Below are 19,361 nucleotides of genomic sequence, written 5' to 3'. Positions count from 1 at the left end.
CCACGGCTGGCAAACAACTGCAGCAGATTAGGAGAGTCATGACCAGATATGACCAGATACTGGCAAATGCTCGGCAGCGGTGGTTGCGTTGGTGTCTGTCTTTGGTGGGCAGTCATTGAAGGCACGCTCGTTTACTTTTGCTGCCAAAGAGCCAAGGATTGCACAAATTTTACTAATGATGCGGTGATAAAAACAAATTAAAAGTTCCTGGTTTTAGTATCACAACAATGCCCCTGGGAGCTTTAATGGGGCAGTAAAATCCTGTTTGATGACACATGCATTATCCGGGGTTGTTAGCGGCTCTGCAGGTTGGCTGTTCCCTCAGACCACGTCCTGTTTGCGAGCGCCAGTGCTGCTGTAAGATGGTAGGTTAGCAAGGAGATGCAGTAGTACTGCTTAGACAAAATCTTACTGTCCTTAACCAGATCTTGCTCTGGACAGTATTTCACTTAATTGTAAGTAAAGATTAAGCTTCTTAAAGACTCAGAAGCCGATCCAGCCTTCACTGGAATCAGGGGGAGTCTATCACACTTGGATCAGAGGCTAAAGTATCCCTTGAGGAACGCCACTGAAGTCAGTGAGGTTACCACAGCGAGAGGGAAGACACTGGCTCCCTGCAGTTAAGAGCTAAAAAAGAAATTAGGGAAAACGGAATGTAGTGTTCCTCCTGGATTTCAGTTTAAATACTCTTTATGAAGCTGGAGAAGCGGCAGTGTGATTTTGTTTCATAAATGACATCTTTCACTTATGGCTTCATTCTCTTTTCATCAAAGTCCCCTCTGCTCCTGCCACGGTGCTATGAGAGGATTTAGTATAAATGAGAATAAAGACCCTTGTCTTTGGGTTGCGGATTAGATGAACTGATTCACAATGGCCCTTAATTAAAAATAACCGTGCAAGTGTAGCCAACATCACTAAAGCCAGTTAGGCCTGTGACAGCACAGGGTGACCTGCTTGGGGGCTGGAAGGTATCCATGCCATACCAGGGAGGGGATGCTGCAATCTAGAGCACCCCTAGCTCCTACTGAAGGATGTGGGAATAAGGACTCATGACTTCTTTATTGCTTTGTTTTGTTTTTTGACTGGAACTTTTCTCATGCCAGTTGTAAAAATAGCGAGTGAAATACTGGCCTTGCTAAAAACAGAGTTTTGCCCTTGAGTCCAGCCGTGCCAAGGTTTCACCCGCAGATTAAAAACGTATTGGGCCCTGTCTGTTCAAAGGTTCAAAAGTGGTTCCTGGCTCCACATCCAGATCATTTCCTAGAAAGTTGTATATTGATGTGATAAAGCGTCAGGGTCTGGAGCCAGAGCATATGTTATTTTATATACTCAGATGCCTGTATAGACCACTGTTGACATTGCCAGTCAGTAACACATTATTATTTACTATTTGTTTTTGTTGCTGATAGCAAACATTACAGGAAATAAAACCCATAAGCATATGCCTTTTATTGCTAACTGTTTCCAGGCCTGCTTCACCCTTCAGCTTTTGGCACCCTGTTTCCACCAGCTCACATCTGCACTCTGCTAGCAGTGGACGTGCCACGTGTCACCCACCCCATGGTGGAGAGGCTTTGCCCTGTGTTTGGGGCAGCATGGGCAGCCGTCGCACTCGCTGGAAGCAGAGGGAGGTTTGCTGTTGGCTTCACTGCCAGTATGGTCAGGCCATGGGCACAGATCTCAAGTCCAATGTGCTACATTTGAGATTTTCCTGTCCAAGTCCTCTGGCATGGTCCTCTGCCATGACATTTGTAAGCCTTTGAGGAGTGGGTACCTTCTCCTGCTCCAGTGACCCAACTGCCTGGTGGCCAGCCAGGGCTCAGGATCACAGCCAGGGCAAAGAGCAGGAGTAGGTGTGACACGCGCTGTACTCAGCAGGACCCCGTGCTCCCCTGGGGTGCTGCCCTATCCAGGAGCACATCCACCCTGGGATGCCCATGCTCATTGCCCATCCCTGTCACCTCACCCAGGCTGGCATCTCACATGTGGCCATTCAAGGACACAGGGAAGCCTGAAAGAAAGTGCCCTGGGCAAAACGTGTGCTGTGGTTGTCTGTGTGTTCACACTGGTCTTCAACAAAATCAGAATAGCCAGGCCCGTTGGAGTATGTGGTCACTAGAAGACCACTGAATGCTTGTTGTCTCAGTATTAATGAGGGGGGCATTTCAGTCAGCTCTATTATGTGCAAATTAGATACAAGTCTCCAGTTCTTGGTGCATTGTCTGTATGCCCTGTATGCCCATGTAGCCTCCACGTATTCAATAACCCCCTCCCTGCAGGTGTAAATAGGGCAGCCTGTAGCTGTCTAACGTGTCTAACACATTAACGAACACATCTCCTGGTGCTCTGTGCCTCAGACGCACAGTGGTACATACACTCCTGCATACATGCCTACAGCAGGTCTTTTATATACAGAAAGTGCCTTTCTGTGGTCTTTCCCAGAGTACCATCACATGTAAAGAGAGATATAAGGTTTATGAATTATTTTCACAGTGTATGCTAATAACTTGTCTAAAACAGACTAGCATCATAGAGAAAAGGACTTTTTAGAGGTGATCTCACTTTTAAAGCACAGTGCTAGTAGGGAAAGAAGCAGAAAGAAAGACAATTGCACTGCTCTGATTTAATAACAGGAAAGTATTTGCATTTAATTCAAAAATATGTTCTCTTGAATTCTGATTTGGGCATGATCTTTTGAAAATTAGGCAGAAATTAGGCAGAAAACCTGGAACTGCAACCCCTAAAGGTAAATAGACTACAAAGGCACTTCCGTGGTTTGTGTGTTTACGCTACTTCTTGTATACATCATGTTTGAAAATACATCATTGTATGCACCTTTTGGTCTTGTATATCTATTGTTTTCACCTCAGAATATATTAGTTTGTGTGTATTCTAGCCCACAGCAAGTTAGAAACCACAGCACAGCTACTGATTGCTGGTGCCACATTGCTCTGAGGGAAAAAGACCTGAGTAGCAAGAAGGTCTGTGATTGAATCTCTGAAATTCTTACACAAATTGATGTAGCCAATGCCATGAGGTCAATTAGGTTGTAAAATCAAACAGCAGGCTAAATCAACCACAATCCTTAAAATTCTTTCATATTTGTTTTCCAAATAGGTAGAGGAGAAAGTCAACAGCCATATTTGCTGGAGCGGTGAACCAAATTGCCTTGACTGGAACCATTACTCACTTGCACCTTTGATGGCAGTGGCCAGGTAGGAGAGCAAAGAAAGGATGGGTTTGAGTGAACTGAGGGAGCGGGCCCGAATGAATAGTTTTTCTTTCTCAGAAGGCTTCATGTGGAAGTCATTCACATTTAAATACTGATTACATGTTCTTTTGTTACAACTGAAGTCAGCTCTCGCTGCAGAGGGATTTCTCTTTTGGCGCAGGTTATGTTTTTGTTCATCTGGAAGTGCTGTCTTTGCTTTGTCCACATATTTAGTTTGCCACTTTCCCTTCTCTGTGCAGTTCTTGCATCAAGCATCCAGGGAACACACTTTTTGAACCAAATAAATGAAAAATGTACTTGTAAAAATACAAGAAGAAATGGTGGGTGGGGTTTTGATACCTGAAACTTTTTTTTTTCATTTTTAAATTGTCCTAAAGTATAAGTTGGTGATTTCTGCTTGACCATCTTGCCATTTCAAGTGCACCATTGACAATACTGTTCAAGGTTTATTTTTTCCTCTGGGTCTTGAACACTTGGGCACATAGGAACTGCAGTTATGAAAGTGCTGACACTGTAGTATAATGACACTCAAAAGTGTCATTAGCTTAAAGTTAGTAGATCCTCAACAACAGTCTTACTATGGCATCAGATAGGTCAGAAGCCAGTTTATCTCACTAAGAATAGGTCCGTTTTCAGCTACTCATTGCAGTTCTATGTTTATTTGGGTTGGTAGTCACAGGTTGGACAGGTTTCACGTTGAATTTGTCTCAAAACCCATGCCTGCGTGCAGTAGAGTTACTTTTGTTGCTGTAGGGGACCTGAGGCACTGAGAAGCTCCTCTTCTCAAATCTTTTCTGTACGGGTATATCCTTGATGGTCAGAGAGTTATTAGCTCTCGGAATTTACTGAGACTGGCTTGAAATAGTGAAAAGTTAAGAAAAAGTTTGATCTTTCTCATTAGCTTTCTTTGTTTTAAATTATCCAATATTTATCTGTAACCATAGGAGCTAGGCATATAAGGAAGACATGGGAGATTCTCATGTGATATCATGACCACAGGAGAAGGTGCTCAAAGAAAATGCAGAACATATTTTGAGATAAAACCCCCCAGGTTTTTCAGAACTTTGTAAGCTGTGTTGGACCTATGTTTTATTCTCTAAATGGATTGAAGGAAAGAATGGAGGGGGTTAATTTGAGATGGGCTGAAGGAAAGAATGGAGGGGGTTAACTTGAGATGGGCTATCCCTGGAACCTTTGCTCAAACCTGGAACTGATCCCAAATATTCTGCAGTCCAGGGTGGTGCTATATGGGATATCTCTTCTTATGGATCCCTCTCCAGGTCCCTGCAATGGAAGTTGCATGTATCTGCGTTGCAGTCTTTCCCCTCCACAGTCTCTCAGAGCTGACCGAGATCTTTCCGTGCAGCCTGGGATCAGAGGTGGGTGGGCGAGAGGGGTGCAAACTAATGGCTGTCAGCAGGGGCGTTACCAACGAACATGTCGGCAAAAAACAAGGCATCATCCCCACCAGAGGTCCTGTGGAATTTATATTGAAAGTTCAACAGGAAAACAAACTGTCCTCATGCACCCCTAAGCTCTGTTGCCAGTTTGGGAAGCATTAATAGCGTGTGAAATTTATAAGCGGGAGTAATGGAATACTCCTGCAGTACAGAAACCTAGCCATGTTCTGACTCACCAGGCAGGATTTAAGTGGAAAACAGAGGACTTCAGTACACAAGAGCATGGCGGCCATCCTCTGAAATGGGGTTTTGGCATAAATTTTTCAGGTTTCATTAGCATGGAACTTAATGGTACTTCTGTGCATTGGACCCTTATTGTTGTGGCTCTCTGGTATGCTGAGAACTCTCCCTGATAATGTGTCAGCCCAGTAATGGCATGCTTTACTTTTTTGTTTGGAACAACTGAATTTTAGAATAGATGCTCTCAATTAATGTAGTTCAAACCAATGTTATGGTAACTATGATAATATGTACCGCTACCTTGTGTGCTAAGGATACTAAGGCAAGCACTTAATACCGGTAGGATTGTAAATACCCTGTGTGAACTAATAAAAGGCTCCCATTAAAAACCTGAACTCTATTACTGCCTACTTTACAGGTGAAAGCTTGCAGTCTGATTCCACCGCTAGATATGGGGCAATAGGAAGGCACATTTTCTCTGAAGACAGGAGCATGTGATGCTGCCAAACCAGCAGTGCCAGGCGCCCTGCAGGGGATGATTCTTGCAGCAGAGCGAGTTTGCACAAGCTGTGGCGTGGAGGACTAGCTGCTTTACGTTGGCTGAGAATCCTTTGAAGATACTGGTCCCGATTCTCTACTGCCTGAAACCTTTTGCTATTTATACCTGGGTAAAGTGAATGCCGTGCGAGCATCAAATGCCACTACTCTAGTGCTAAAGGAGCTGTTATCCGCTTTGCCCAAATATAAATGACTATGCAAAGGGTGAAGCAAGTTCAAGGTCTCTCTTTTTGTTATGACATTGCCCCTAGGTCCTGCTGCTCGTCGCTGACAGTGTGAACAAGAGGTGGCCGTGTCTTTGTGGCAGTTTGAGCTCAAGATGTGCAAACCGAGGAGGAAGCAAGAGCACTCATTTCTTGGCCCGCTATTAGAGAGAGGGAAAACATGTTTCTTTTTCCACGTCCAGGAGGTGGCCGAGCAGGGTGGCGGGACAACAAATTCAGTGGCTAGTTCTCTGACAGCGTGGGGTGGGAAGAAAGAGACTCGAAAACACCCGGAGGAGGCAGAAATGAACGCTGCCACTCCGAATCTCCCAGGCCCCGGGCACGAAACGCCGCCGCGGCCGCCCGGCTGCCCGCGGCCCCGCCGCCGTAGTGCCCGGGCGCCACCGGGGCTACCGGCTGCGGGCGAGCGGTGCGCGCCGCCGCGGGTGCGCGCCTGCGGGCCGGAGGGCGCGGGTGCGGCGGCGGCTCCGGCGCTTCCCGCGCTGCTGCTGCCGCTGCCGCTGCTGCTGCCGGGCGGCGGCGGTCGCCGGGGGTCGGTGCCGGACGAGGTGTGGAAGAAAAAAGCCTGCGTCTGCCGCAGCTGCCGCCTGCCAGCCCTTGTTCCCTCGGGAAACTGCGACACCCTTCTGCTGGCGAGGAGGTGCGATGTCTATCTTCTGGTTCTGTTTGTGTCAGAGCACCCCCTCCCCCAAAAAAATAAAAAACAGGAGGTGGTTAATGAAATCTAACAACTTAACTTCATTTTTTTCCCCATACACAATATGTGCTTCGTGCGTCTCCTGCGCAGCCACAAACGGCTATATGATAGCTGGCAGCGCATTAACAGGCCATATACTGGAAGGACACGGTCCCTGAAATCCTCTGGCACCACTAGTTTCAAACTAGAACAGAGACAGACAAGGATATTGTGAAGGAGAAATTCGGCATCGCATGATATAAAATTGAATCCTTAAAAACCCCTGGATACTTGGCAGTATTTCATCTCTTGTAAATAAACCCATATATATTCATGCGTATTTTAAGTAGAATATAGTGTACTGCAATTTCTGCTACCTAAGCAAGTATCTTGGTAGAGTAATTTAAAACCAGATCTGTTTCTGTAGCCAGCACTGCACCCATTAAATAGCAATGCTAGCTTATGGTAGGTGTTCTGGACTAGGATCTGCGAGCTGTACATGTACCTGTGAAGGCAATGAAGACATTCAGGAGTTGACCTAGCACAGGGTGAGGTCATCAGTGGCTGGCGCCTTCTGAGCAGAGCTGCGTGTGGACTGTGCTGCAATGCACGCTGCTGTGGAAGGGACCCATTTAAAAAGGAAGAAATGCAAATCGTTTTGCGTTACAGACAGCCGGAAGGATTCTTGCTCTATAATACCTAGATAAACCTCTATTTATGTAGCTATATCATTTCTGCAAGTAACCTACCTTTTGTTAGGGACAGAGTGTGATAACGTTATTAACACTGAACCACACTTGATGGGATTAATTTCATGTAACTTCTAATACATGTATATGCCTATTCACATCTATATTTCCCCTCTGTCTCAGAATATCCCAGGGTTACACATTGAAGGCTTACAGCTCCAGTGATGGCATAGAGCGAACAATTGCAGTTTTAGGTCTGCCAGTGACATGTATGCAGAATCATTCTAACATGCCATGGTGTAGTAATGCTAAATTAAGTATTTCAAAATATAAATAAGAAGCTGTAATATTTGTTGGTCTTTTAAAGTAATTCTGTGAACCTCGCTTTTTGTTGCTCTGTTCTCATCAGAAATTTGAAGAATTTACATTTTTGACAAATATGGATATCCATATTACATGATATCCAGTGCCCTGTCCAAATCCGTGGGAGCAGAGTCTCTTGCTCACTGACGCTTTGCTAAAAAGTTCTGAGACTGCGAAGTTTCAGCCAGCTGGGAATCTCAGATCCATGCTGGCAGTTACCTCCAGATGGCTGCGCTCTTATTTTGCACCAAGCCTTCTAGCATCTCAGTGGTTGCATGTTTGGAATGATGATGTATACCGTTTCACTTGTTTTCGCCTGAAAATGTACAGGGCATTGTATGGTAAGTTTTGACACATGGTATAACTCCAAGAAAAGGTGAGAGAGAGGAGTGTGGGGAGAGAAAAGGGAGAAGGAAAAGGGTAGGACAGGAGAGGAAAGGAGTAAGAAAATGGAGCAAGAAGAGTTTATGTCAGTGTAATGAATTCAGCCTGACTGGCAAATACAATTTGACTGCAAGTTGTGAATTTCATTGAATTTGATCCAAGAAAGACACAGCTGAGCAATCTGCAGGAAGCAATCTTTTCCTAGAAGTATGCAGCTCCAAACTGTACAAATTCTTCCACTGGTCGTAAAATATCTGTGCACTGCTGAACCTGTGTAATCAGATACTTTTGAAGAGAAAGTAGTGTATCAAGACAGTCAACTAAAGAGTAACAAAAAACATCACTGAATGTAGAGTTTGGAAAGAAGAAAAGCTATATAATTTGAAGTTGGCCAATGAAGCCCTAGTGATAAGGACAGTTAATCATTTCTGGTGCAGCTGTTTCCTGACATTTCTGCAAAATGTTGTGGAAAAATTAATGAAGGTTCGTTCAGTAATGGTTTCAAGCTTGGCTAGTGGAAAATATGACAGTATTTCCATCGTCAATTAAGAACAAGCAAGGCTTTTTTTTTTTTTTTCTGTAGGGGAAGTGGTATGCAGTTTGTACTGCACAGGAAACTGTAGACTTGAGAGCAGCTGTGTGATAGTAACAGGTATGCAGAGAATATGGAGAAGAGCCTGGGTCCTCTTATCACATATGTTTAGTGTAGTAGAGCTGTCTCTGTTATGTACTGGAGAAGACATCTTACATGATCTAGCACGTGGGGTTATTCCTTTGAGTATCTGACTGAAAATAAATGCCTTTCTTGTCACTTCAGTAACAAAGCTTGTATCAATAAGATTTTCATTGCAATTGTATTTTGTTACTGTGATGTCCCAAAAGAATAACTCCTTTGGGTGGAGAGACACAGGATTTTTTTAATTGATCTCTGAAATTGATGTTGCTTGCAATTCGATCTCGGCGTGTATGATCTTCACAGCCATGCAGCACGCCTTGATGAACACGTGTGGTTGCTGCGCTCGCTGGGCGCAGAGCAGCAGTAGCCCTGCTGTAACTGGCTAGCCACTTTGCGGTTAGGAGTAGAGGGGAACTCATCGTCCTCATGTGCAGTACAGACACGGGCTGTGCATGTGTGTGACCTCGGTATCGTACGTGTGTACACAGTGTTACAGATAGCCAAGAAAACGTGGTTTAAAAACGTGAGCATGGCCAGGGGGTACATTCCCTTCGCAGATCAGCATAGCTGAAGGTCACCGTAGCAGCTGAGCGGTGGCCTTTGTCCACTCCTTCACCTCATAGCCTGCAGCGCGTGACAGGCGGCCAGCTGCCGACAGACTCCTCAGTGGCACCTTGGGGCGCCCGCTGTGCTTCAGCTCCTCCAGCTCAGCTCGGTTTGGGGGATGCTGGATCCGCTCTACTGTTGGATAGGCTACATGGGACAGAAGGTAGTCAGGAAAGAGGCAAGGTCTACTCTTGGGAGTAAGTTGTGAAGACCAGTCCCATGCTGTCAGTAGAAACAACTTTTTTTTTGCTCACAGGAATCTACATTTTATTTTGTGTTAAAAATGCATTAGTATGAAAATACAGGGCTGGTACAGAAATAGTGTAAATAACTGCACATGCTTAGGGGAACAATTCGGGTGCTCAGTACCTTTCTGGACTGTGAAGGGTTGTACAAACCTGCCTGCTCTAATAGCTTTTTTCTTCCTCTTACTTTCTGAGATACTTTGAGCGCTGTCATAAATATGATTTCTAGCCTGTTTACGCAGTATGATGATTCATGCTAAAGTGGTTGATAGAAGATGCGTTATAATGAATGGTTTACTCTTTTCTAATATCACTCTGTAAAGGAGATGCTTACTCAGTGCTCCTGCTGCAAATTTAGAAGACCCTTGGCAAGCTCACTAGAAATGTTTGTCTTACTCTCTGCAATACTAGCTGTGGAGCGTGTAGTTTTTATTGATGGGTTTAAGCCAGTGTAAAACAATAACAATGGAGTTACATCCATGATTTGTGACCATTCATATAATCACATAAAACAACCACAAGTTCTCTCTGCCTGGTGCAGTCTCCTGTGAGGAGCTTCATTTAAGACTCTCCCAAGCTTGCAATCCCTAGTGCAGGTAAATCTGTTGCTAAAGTCAATGACAGCTTTACCAGTATCAGAGCATTAGGGACAGCTTATATAGAAGAGCCTGTAATTAATCTTGATTTGAGATATTAAAAGATTAATCCTTCAAGCATCCCATCTGTAACCACATGCATACTGCCACTGCAGTCAATATGCTGTCGTGCCTGTGGTGGGACCACTTGTGTGCTGCAGGGTGTGCATGGGAGTAAGGGAGAGTTGAGGCCTCTGCTCTTGCAGTTTATCTGATGTGGGAAATCTGAGGGCACTGGGTCAGACATGAGCTGCTTTTAAGCTTCTCAGCATGAGGGCTGTGCCTACAGCTGCTTAGGAATTTCCCATAAAAACAATTTGTCATTTGAAGGCGGAATTTCCACAAGAACAAGTTTTCCACTGGAAAATCTCCATATTGCTATTTTTATTTTTTTGTTTTCATTTTCCCATGGAAATCTCTGAATGAAATACTTCCCTTTAAGTCACCTTACTCCATGAAGAAGGTCTTTGATTCGCTGAACTGAGCTAAAATGGTTTCAGTTGCCATTAAGTTGCATCTGCCTATTATTCCCTCTTGTCTCATGGCGAGTGGCAGTACAGAAACTTCGTGTTTGAGAAGTTCCTGTGGGTAGGTCCCACACTGTATTGTAGTCACCCTTGCAAAAAAGTCTGCTTACTACTGAAAAAACAATGTCATAGTGAAACAGACTAAAATAGAGGCCACAGACCCTGGGAAACCAGAGGAGTCTCGGTCCTTTGTGAGCTTGTGTCTTTGCTGTTCAAACTCAGCTTCCTGAATTTTTGTGTATTTTTTAGTGGCTATTTAAAACGTCTTTGGGGCTTGTAAAACTCTTGGATTCCATTTGAGATTAATGGGGAATAGAAAGTAAGTCCATTTAAGTGATCCTAAAATTGGCTGAGGTCACAGGATAAGAGAGAAGGACTCCCACACACATCTTGCTTTCTTGCTGGCCCTAACTGTCCCTCCGAAGGGCAGCTGGGTAGTGGCTGGGGCGTTCCTGTAGGTGAGTGGACACCTGGTGCTGAGCACATGGGAAGGGAGAGAGGAATGCTGCCAACACCAAGGTGTTCATTGTATCACACAGTGACCTCTTATGGATGAATGTTAAAGCAGAATGAATGCGCATACCACTTTTACTTTTTAAAGTAGCAGTTTGAATAGTTCCCCAAGATTTGTAGTAGATGCTGTGTTCTCCTTATGGTACTGTGTCTCCAGACTTCTATGAATGTTTTTCTTTTTCTTGCTATCCCTCGTTGGTTTTTCATCCAGTTCTCACTTAGACATGCTGCCAGTTCTCCTTAAAGCACCAGACCTTAGGCTATATTGCATGGTGACCGGCTAGCAGATTTGATGATCGTGGCTGGTGGCGTGCACAGAGCGCTAGCCCCCGCTGTTCCCCAGGGAGACATGTCCCCCAGAAGGAAATGGGCTGTACCAGAAAGCACACTGCGTGACAGCCACTGCACCGGGGGAAGCTCACTATCTACACGAGGCTGAAGGCTGGCGCAGATTTCTTCACCTCGTGCACACAGGAAGCAGCATGGCAGATGTCTGACTTTCCTGCAGGCAGCCTCCTCTGTGCTTCTCGGAAAGGCACGGGAGTTGTGGTTAAATATTACAGTCTAACCTTTTGCTTGCTCAGAGACTGATCAGGAGCTAAGTAACTTTAAACCATTAGCTCCATTTTAAATATCTCTTCCACAGGACGAAGGGCAGTTGACTCTCAATCATGTCATATCTTCCAAATGAATGACTCAGAGTGAAAATCCTGGGCTACCCTTACTTACAGCAGAGTGTGGTGCCAGTGCATCTAGTGAAACACATAAGTGCAAAAGTCCTCCTCTGTCCCTCGTTCTGCCCCTCTCATAGGATTCTCTCAGTTTCCCTCTCCCTCTTCGTCTGTCACTGCTTTGTTTTGGCCATCATAATTTTCACCGGGTAGCCTGAGTCAGATTTCTGAATGCTGACTGCTGGATCTGAACCTTCTTACTTCTGGGAGGACAGGAGTGACAGCTTATGAAGAGCTCACTTGGCTGTGAAACCAGGAGGGCTTTTTGAGAGCTGCCTGAGCCGTTAGCCCTGCCAGCATCCTCAGTCTCATCAGAGGGTGCTGGGACCCCTCCCAGCCTCAAACCCTTCTGCTTCCCCAGTGCTCAGCTGCTGCAGTGGTGCTGAGGGCAAAGGGGGCAGATCTGAATTGAAAGAAGTGGCACATAAGGACTGGTCATTTATTCTATATGTAAATATGTCCAAAATTGCCTTTAGGAGACACCAACATACCTCACTGGCATTCAGGGAAACATCAAATACACTTCCAATGCTAACAATGAAGACTTAATTGTACCTGAAAAGCTGAATACAGTTTCAACGATAACACAATGTGACACCACCATTTCCACCTGTGTACTGTCCTTTGGGGGAAAAAATAAAGCTCACCTCACTTTTAATCCCCTATACTAAAAGAGAAGATGTTCTTTAGTTAAAATTGAAGCTGGAGCTTTCATTCACCTGTTAGAATTTAAAGACTAAGTGAAGGAGGGGTCATAGCAATTATTGATACCATTTGGCAAGGAAAAAATATTGGCAAAACGTACATTGGTGACAATCAGTTGTATTTGACAGTTGCATTTCAAAAGCTACGAATGGCCCCAGTTCTAAATGTAAGATAGGCAGAAACTGTTCTGTTTAGTGTGTCCTAAAATTATCCAGCACATAAATACTTTGGGGAAGTGTAAAAATTAATTCTCAATTTTTCAAAAGGCAGCTTAAAGGGGAAGGAATGCTGATGTGGAAGTATGAAATAAATGTCATCTCGGTAACAGTTTTACCAAATGTAGGGAAGAGTCATACGCTTCATGTCCTTGTTATAAGATTCTTGGAGAAAATACTCCCACTCAGAGAGAAATTCACTGTAAACAGCTCTCTTGCTGTTAAGAGTTGATGCACTTTTGAGGATGCAGTGGCTCTTAGAAGGAGCGGAGCTCATTGTGCAATAACGTGACCCTATGTTGCGTAGACACTTCCAGTTTTGGAATGCGAAATGTCTGAAACCGGGAGTGGGCGGACAAGAGGTGGAGCCAGCCAGGAGCCTGGGTGGCTGCGTTTCTGAGAAACTCTCTTCTGCTGGTGAGCACTGCTAATTTGCCAAGCGTACGGCTAAAGCCCTGAATAGTGCTAAGTCGAACCACTAAACAACAGTGAGTCGCAAATGGACATGAAGCTATAGGGTGATATTTTGGAAGCTAAATGTGTAAAACTTAGTTGAAAACAAGGCTGAATTCTTTCAGACCCGAAACCACAGCCTCCCAAAATGCGTCAGAGACTCTTGATGCTGCAGCAAGGTCAGCTTCCCTCCCCCCCCACCTGTGAGTCAGGACAACTCTATTAAAGGAAGCTTTTATTGGAAGCTGTCAATAGAGAGGTAGACAACATGCAGATGGTGAGGACACAGTGGGAAAGAGTTTGGATCCTGTGTCTGCATAAATGGTCACCAACAGGGAGAAGACCATTTTTCTGGAGAACAGAGGGATACTGAGGAAAGAATAGTGTTTGAGCGAGAGGTAGGTTTGCCTGATTTCGTCTTCTCTCTAATTAAAACCAGGATTCGGAGTCTACTCAAGCTGGCATTGTATCCATTTTTCAAGAGGGACAAAGGCTGAGTCTCTTGTGGGCTCGATGCCCTTGGTGTTTGTCCACAATTCCTTCTGTATCTACTTTTGCTGAAAATCACAGAAAAATAATCTTAGAGCAGCTCAGTTCACTGTAGAGAGAAAAAGAAAACCAAGGAGGAAACAAAGTATTGGATGGGTGGGAATTTCAGTGGTGTGATCTTGATTTTCAGGCAGTGCAGGCACTTTTTGAAATAGAAACTTTCTGTGCAGTAGTCATGCCCTTACTCTTTCCTTTGCCCTAAATCCAGACCTGCTTATGGGTGGATCAACACGACTGGGACTTAAAAATGTCAGTGAATAATGCTGTCCCATTTATATTAGTGCTCCTTTAACTTTTTCCTATTGTTTGTTATTGTTCTTATTACCTGGACTGCTCTAGCAGAGGGTTAGCATAGATGAAATTCCTGTAGCAAGCAGCATTTTAACCACCGGGATGTGTGGTTTTAGATGTGCTCGTCCTTTAATGCTGGCAGGTGCTCTGTGCTTCCCGAGCTCACTGTTACTGCTACCAGAGAAGAAATATCTTGCAGCAGCTTTGTGCTTAAAAAGATACCTCTAGAACTAATTTACAATGTCAGTACTTTTATTGTTTCTATGTGAGATTGCTAGCAGAAGGAAAGAGATTCTGGAAACCAGCTGTAGTTATTTAATTCATGACCTGTGAGAAAAGAAGGTTTTGGGTTCCAATCCTGACAAGCACCTTGGGTGGAACGTAGACCGTGGTCCTGGCTATGCAAAGAGCTGGCCTACCTGAGCCCTCAGCACACTGGGTAGCACTGTATTTGAGTGATTTTCCTGAAAGCATCCCATGTGGAGTTTTCCGCTGTCTTGAAGGCTTATGTTCAACTGGTTTGATCCACTTTCCATTTCACTGGTGGAATATTTCTATTAACTTTCCCACAAGCTGATTCAAACTGCATAAAAAAGGGGGGAAAAAAGTTACTCTTCTTTGCATCTTTAATTTTCATGTCAATGTTAAGATTTGGATTTGCATCCATGGGTGGTGCATTTCATAAGCAATCTTGGCAACGCTTTGTTCCTTGAGGTGTAAGGCACCTTTTCTTTAAAAAATGAAAATCAACTGGATGCATTTGTGGTGTCCCCCTGACTGCCAAGCATTCATTAGCAAACACTCAGGCAAATGGATCTCTTTATGCAGATATGTACAGAGCCTGTATGTGGATGTATTCATCTGTGGAGTTTGAGTTGGAGAAAATAAGCTGCTCTTGATAGACCTGCTGAGGTCGGTATCTGCCTGAAATTAGATTTACGTTTTCCATTCAGAAAGTGTTCAGTCTAAAGATGGTTGCGAAGGGAAAAGAAACAGAAATACATGTTCTTAAAGAGAGGGTGGACAGACAGATCTGAGCACAGCAGTATGGGGTCCTGGAGGGGGCACAGAACTACACCTGGGAGCCACTGCAGCAGGCAAAGGGAGCTCCTGGACGTCTCAGTAGGATTAGCTGCCACATTCCCCTTTGGTGTGATTCAGCAAATTGTTTCCCCGTTGAACAAGATGGAAGTATGCTTCCTCTGCCATCTGCCTGGTCGCCTGCTGTGTGAACCTGCTGTGAGCAGCCAGCAGGAAGCGTGGCTGCCTTTGACCTCTGCTGGCCTTTTTCTGGCTTCCTCTGCCCTTTGCACTTTCTGGCAAGGTGCTGGCGCAGTGAGGCTGCAGGATAGCAATGTAACTGCCAGCATCATCCAGGCGTCATGTGAAACTGCAATTTGGTTCACACCAATTCTGTTCTTGCTACTTTTTGTGCTAAGCAGGTCTATATAGAATATAAAAGTCCAAATCCTGTCTTAAGATTAGATTTGACATCCTTGAACAGATCAAGGAGAAAAATAAATTGTTACCCTGAAGAAAGCCATGAAGAAAAATATCAGACTGATAGCTTCCTTGCTTTTAAGTTTTGCTGATCAGAAATCAGAGGCTGAATTTTGGATCAAACATCCATAGCGGTTTTGCAATCAAATACTCCCAGCTTGTGAAGACGCAAACAGCAGCTCCTCCAGCTTGCTCTAATGAACCAGCAGCTCTTTGTTGGTGCTAGCAGAGCAATTAGGCTCTCTGCTAGAAGAGCGGTGTTTGTTACCCAGTTGCATCCGAGTGACTGGGGTTATTTTACTCAAGCAGACCTCACTGCTCCACGATTAAAATGGCATTTTCATCTCACATTTAGAGGTTGAGAAAAAGCTTTTGAAGATCTTAGTTGCTCTGATGATGAGGTCTGTAGAGGAACCAAATCAAACAAGGGTCTTTTGTTGCAGCAGTTGGGTCGTGGCTGAGACAGTTGGCTACTTCATTATAGCAAACACGTAGGTGGCCTTTCTCATGTTTTGAGATCCAAGAGAGGAGCTGTGACTTTACCAACACCTTTGAGAGGAGTGGAGTCAATCCTTTGCAGAAGCGGGGTCATGTCAGCTGTGCCGTATGCAGTGTGCACTGACAGTGAGCCCTTTCCTCTCGGCTGCTTTGAACTCGCCGGCTCCATCTTTCTGGCAGGATCAGATCCGAGTGGTGATATTGCCCTGGGTTTGGGCAACTTAAAATCTGTGTCTAATTTTTTTGCACCTGTTTGATTGTGGAATTGATAGTTTTTACCTGTGCTTTCTCTTCAGCGTAATCATTACCAGCAGCCTTCCTTGCTGGTACTGGTTCGGCACTGACAGAAATGCTGGATGTAATTTGGAGGATGATTAGGGTGAGATCAGCTCTTGAAACTCGAGTCAAGTTAACGATGAAACCTGAGTTTTGTTAATAATACATTGTAATTATTACTGCCAGCAGGGCAGATATCTCGTATTTCTCATCTTTTAGCTTGAGGATCCTAGTTACAGTGATCTGTTCGACTTCTCAGCCATTCTGCCCCTTGCTTGGGTCTGCAAAAGGAAGATGTTCCATCTCCTCCCCCTGCTTTCCTCTCGAGCTTTCCCGGGTAGAGCAGTGCCTCTGCAGATGTTGGTGCGTTGCACAAGCTGGGGCGCAGAGGGGCCAAAAGGAGGATACGTGATCAACAGATGAAGGAGCAGAACGTTAATAATACAAGACACCTAATTGGACCTGCCCTTTTGCCAAGCAGCGAGGAGATATGTCAGCGCGCAGCAGGCGCCGGGCCCGTGGCAACCTGCTCCCACCTCCTACAGGTCTTCATGAGGAAAAAATTGCATTATGAGCTGAGCCACTTGCCTGCTGTAATTGCCAATAAAGCATTAATGCTAACCTTTCGTAGACTGCATCTATTGCTCGCACCTCAGAGATGCCCGGCCAGATTGGAGAGGTGACATAAATCATGGTGTGCGTTGCACATTGGTGAGTGGGAGGGGAGCGCACGCCGGTGAAAGTGACACCGTGCAGGGGCGGGAGGGAGAAGGCTGTGGCAGGAAAAGCGACCTGCGGCAGGATGTAGGAAGATGTGAGATAGCGCAGCCCCTCGTTACTTAACGCCGTATCTTCTTACTGCCTCCCGTGGCTCCCGTTGCAGCCTCCCCTGCTCTCCTGCGCTGGCACCCGCTGCCTCCGTTTGCCTGTGGTGGGGTGCCCCTACCCGGGGTGTGAAATCAGCGGTGCTGTTGCCGACCGTAGGCTTTCATTTTGTGGAAAGTGCCATCATGGAACTGCTGTCCCACCCGAGGTGTGGGCAGCCACCGCGTCCGGTCTCCCTTGCCCTGCTCCACCATGATATGTGACTGCCCCCTTCCCCCCCCGCCTGCCTGCACAGCAAGCCACCAGGGGATGGATCCGACTGAAAAGTTAACGTTTCTTTCCCTCAAATTATTTCCCAGTCAGCCCCTTTCTTGGTTCTTAGCTGAATTTGTGCATGGTTAAAGCTGTCTCTTGTGGAGGCGCTGAAAGCCCAGAGGCCAAAGGCCTGTGGGGAGCCAGGGGGCAGCTGCCAGCTTCAGCCCCACACGTGTGGCTGGCCCAGGCTGCAGAGCTTCAGGGAAAAGGCCTCAGTCTATTCTGCATGAGTTTTGGAAAATACCATGTAATGACAAATATTTTCTTAAGTGTATAGTGAAGGTAATTTTTCATTTTTCTCATATACCTTCCTGCTGTTTTTTTAATGTCATCTTGTCCTTTGTGTATTTTTCTTTAAATGGGTGAAGTCTTAAAAAGATACATAATATATAACTGTTCCTTAAACAAAATTTCTGCTCCAAATCTGAGTGGGGGGATAGGCTGAGGTTCTGATCACTAGTGCTTTTAGCTGTATAACTTGAGTGGTTTGGGGTATGTAGTCCTGTCTCCTGTTAACTTTATGTAAATGTACTGCTGGAGTATGGTCTTCAGTATTTAAATGTATTAATAATTATTTTTACATTCATATTTCCTCTAATATAATAACATTTACTCTTCATTTCAGATGAAAATTAAATTGTCTGAAGAATAATATCATCAGCTGATTTTTCTTGCATCACAATGTTTACCTATTCTAGTACAAAAAATCAGTGACTATTAAATTTACTGCTAAGACATAGGATGAAAAGACAAAACTATGATGCTGAACATTGAATGGTTGTATCAATGGGAATTAATCACAGCATATCAAGAAAAGAGCATGCTCTCAATTTCCCACTGGATATAATGTTAAAAATACCATCTTATTAACTTCAGTTACTTTTTTTAAAAAAATTTTAGAATCAGAACAAAATAAAAATTGTAATGTCAGAATAATAATTTTCATTGAATCTTGCATATGAAGTTGGCATGTCTTACAGTGGTCTTTTTTTCCTATTGTAAATGAGAAAAGAGGTCTGGTATAAACCTGTGTGGTTTTGTTTAACCTTGGCCCCAGAACGATTGATATGAGGTATTTGGAGCCACACAGGAAGGCTGCATAATAATGGAACAAAACCCTCATGTAAGCATCAGCCAAAGGAGTCACGATATTAAACAGAAAAAACATAATTGTAGAAAAGACCGTTTCCTTGCACAGCTCATGCAGAGCACTAGAAAGTTGGCACATGTATTACTTCTAGTAGTAATATTTCAGTAATGTACTTTAAACAGTTGCAGACATTCTTAAGAGAGTCTTTGGGACTGGGCTTGCCTTCCCTTTGGGGCAGGGGCAGCAAAACTCACGCCGTGCAGAAGCATAAAGTCTCCCTGCAAAGAGAGGTTGCTGAACATCTCTGAACATCTATGCTGAAGGTAGTTGTGGCTCATCCTGTTGCAGTCCTGACACAGGAGGGTGAGGTGAGCGGTGGGCTCAATGTGTGGTCGGTGTGGCACCGCGAGCAAGGCTAGCCAGTGCCGGTGGTGCAGAGATATGGCGTGAAGTGCCTGAGCGCTGACCTCCACTCACCTCGGTGTGCGTGCCAGCTGACATACACAGCTACAGCGCCAGCCCTTTAAAGGCACATGCGTTAATCCCTGTAAGTACAGGTATTTGGGAATCAGAAATTCAAATGTGCGGTTGGAAGCGCTTCTCGATATTGCTCATAAGATACTAAACTGTATCGCTTGGCCAGACGGTCGTTCATACTCATGCTACTTTATTGGGCAGCACAGGAGTGCCTTAAATGGGAGTAAGTTATATTTACACCCTTACTAAAAGCTCCTTTGTGCTGGTAAAGTGATGTAAACTGGCCTCAGAGCAGATGAGACTTGCAGAACAGGGCTGTAAAAGTGCAGCTGCATCTCATCAGTCTTTAGACCTATGTGTCTGCTTCTGGTGGGGCAAAGCCTTCCCAGGAGGGCAGTGCTGGCTCAGGCAGTGGAGCTGGCATAGGATGTGTCCCCCTTCCTTCAGCTCTCGCAGTCTCATTTCTGG

General features: G+C 44.9%; 1 protein-coding gene across 7 annotated transcripts in view; it reads left to right on the top strand.

Annotated features, from left to right (window-relative positions):
• The window catches only part of HIVEP2 (HIVEP zinc finger 2), a 141,632-nt gene that overhangs the window by 85,852 nt on the left and 36,419 nt on the right, over nucleotides 1-19,361 (top strand). For 4 of the 7 annotated variants that reach the window (XM_075748275.1, XM_075748268.1, XM_075748271.1 and 1 more), the window contains one exon: nucleotides 3,118-3,215. The exons of 2 other annotated variants lie outside the window; for them this stretch is intronic. The gene's annotated coding sequence lies outside the window, so the exon portion shown is untranslated. Of the gene's footprint in view, nucleotides 1-3,117; nucleotides 3,216-13,065; nucleotides 13,471-19,361 lie in introns of those variants that run through there. One more of the 7 variants, XM_075748270.1, reaches the window with a different exon arrangement.

Source organism: Balearica regulorum, chromosome 3, assembly GCF_011004875.1.
Source record: "Balearica regulorum gibbericeps isolate bBalReg1 chromosome 3, bBalReg1.pri, whole genome shotgun sequence".
In the NCBI taxonomy this organism is placed as follows: Eukaryota; Metazoa; Chordata; class Aves; order Gruiformes; family Gruidae; genus Balearica; species Balearica regulorum.
Note: the sequence above shows the minus strand (reverse complement) of the source record. Positions and strands in the feature narration are given on the sequence as shown.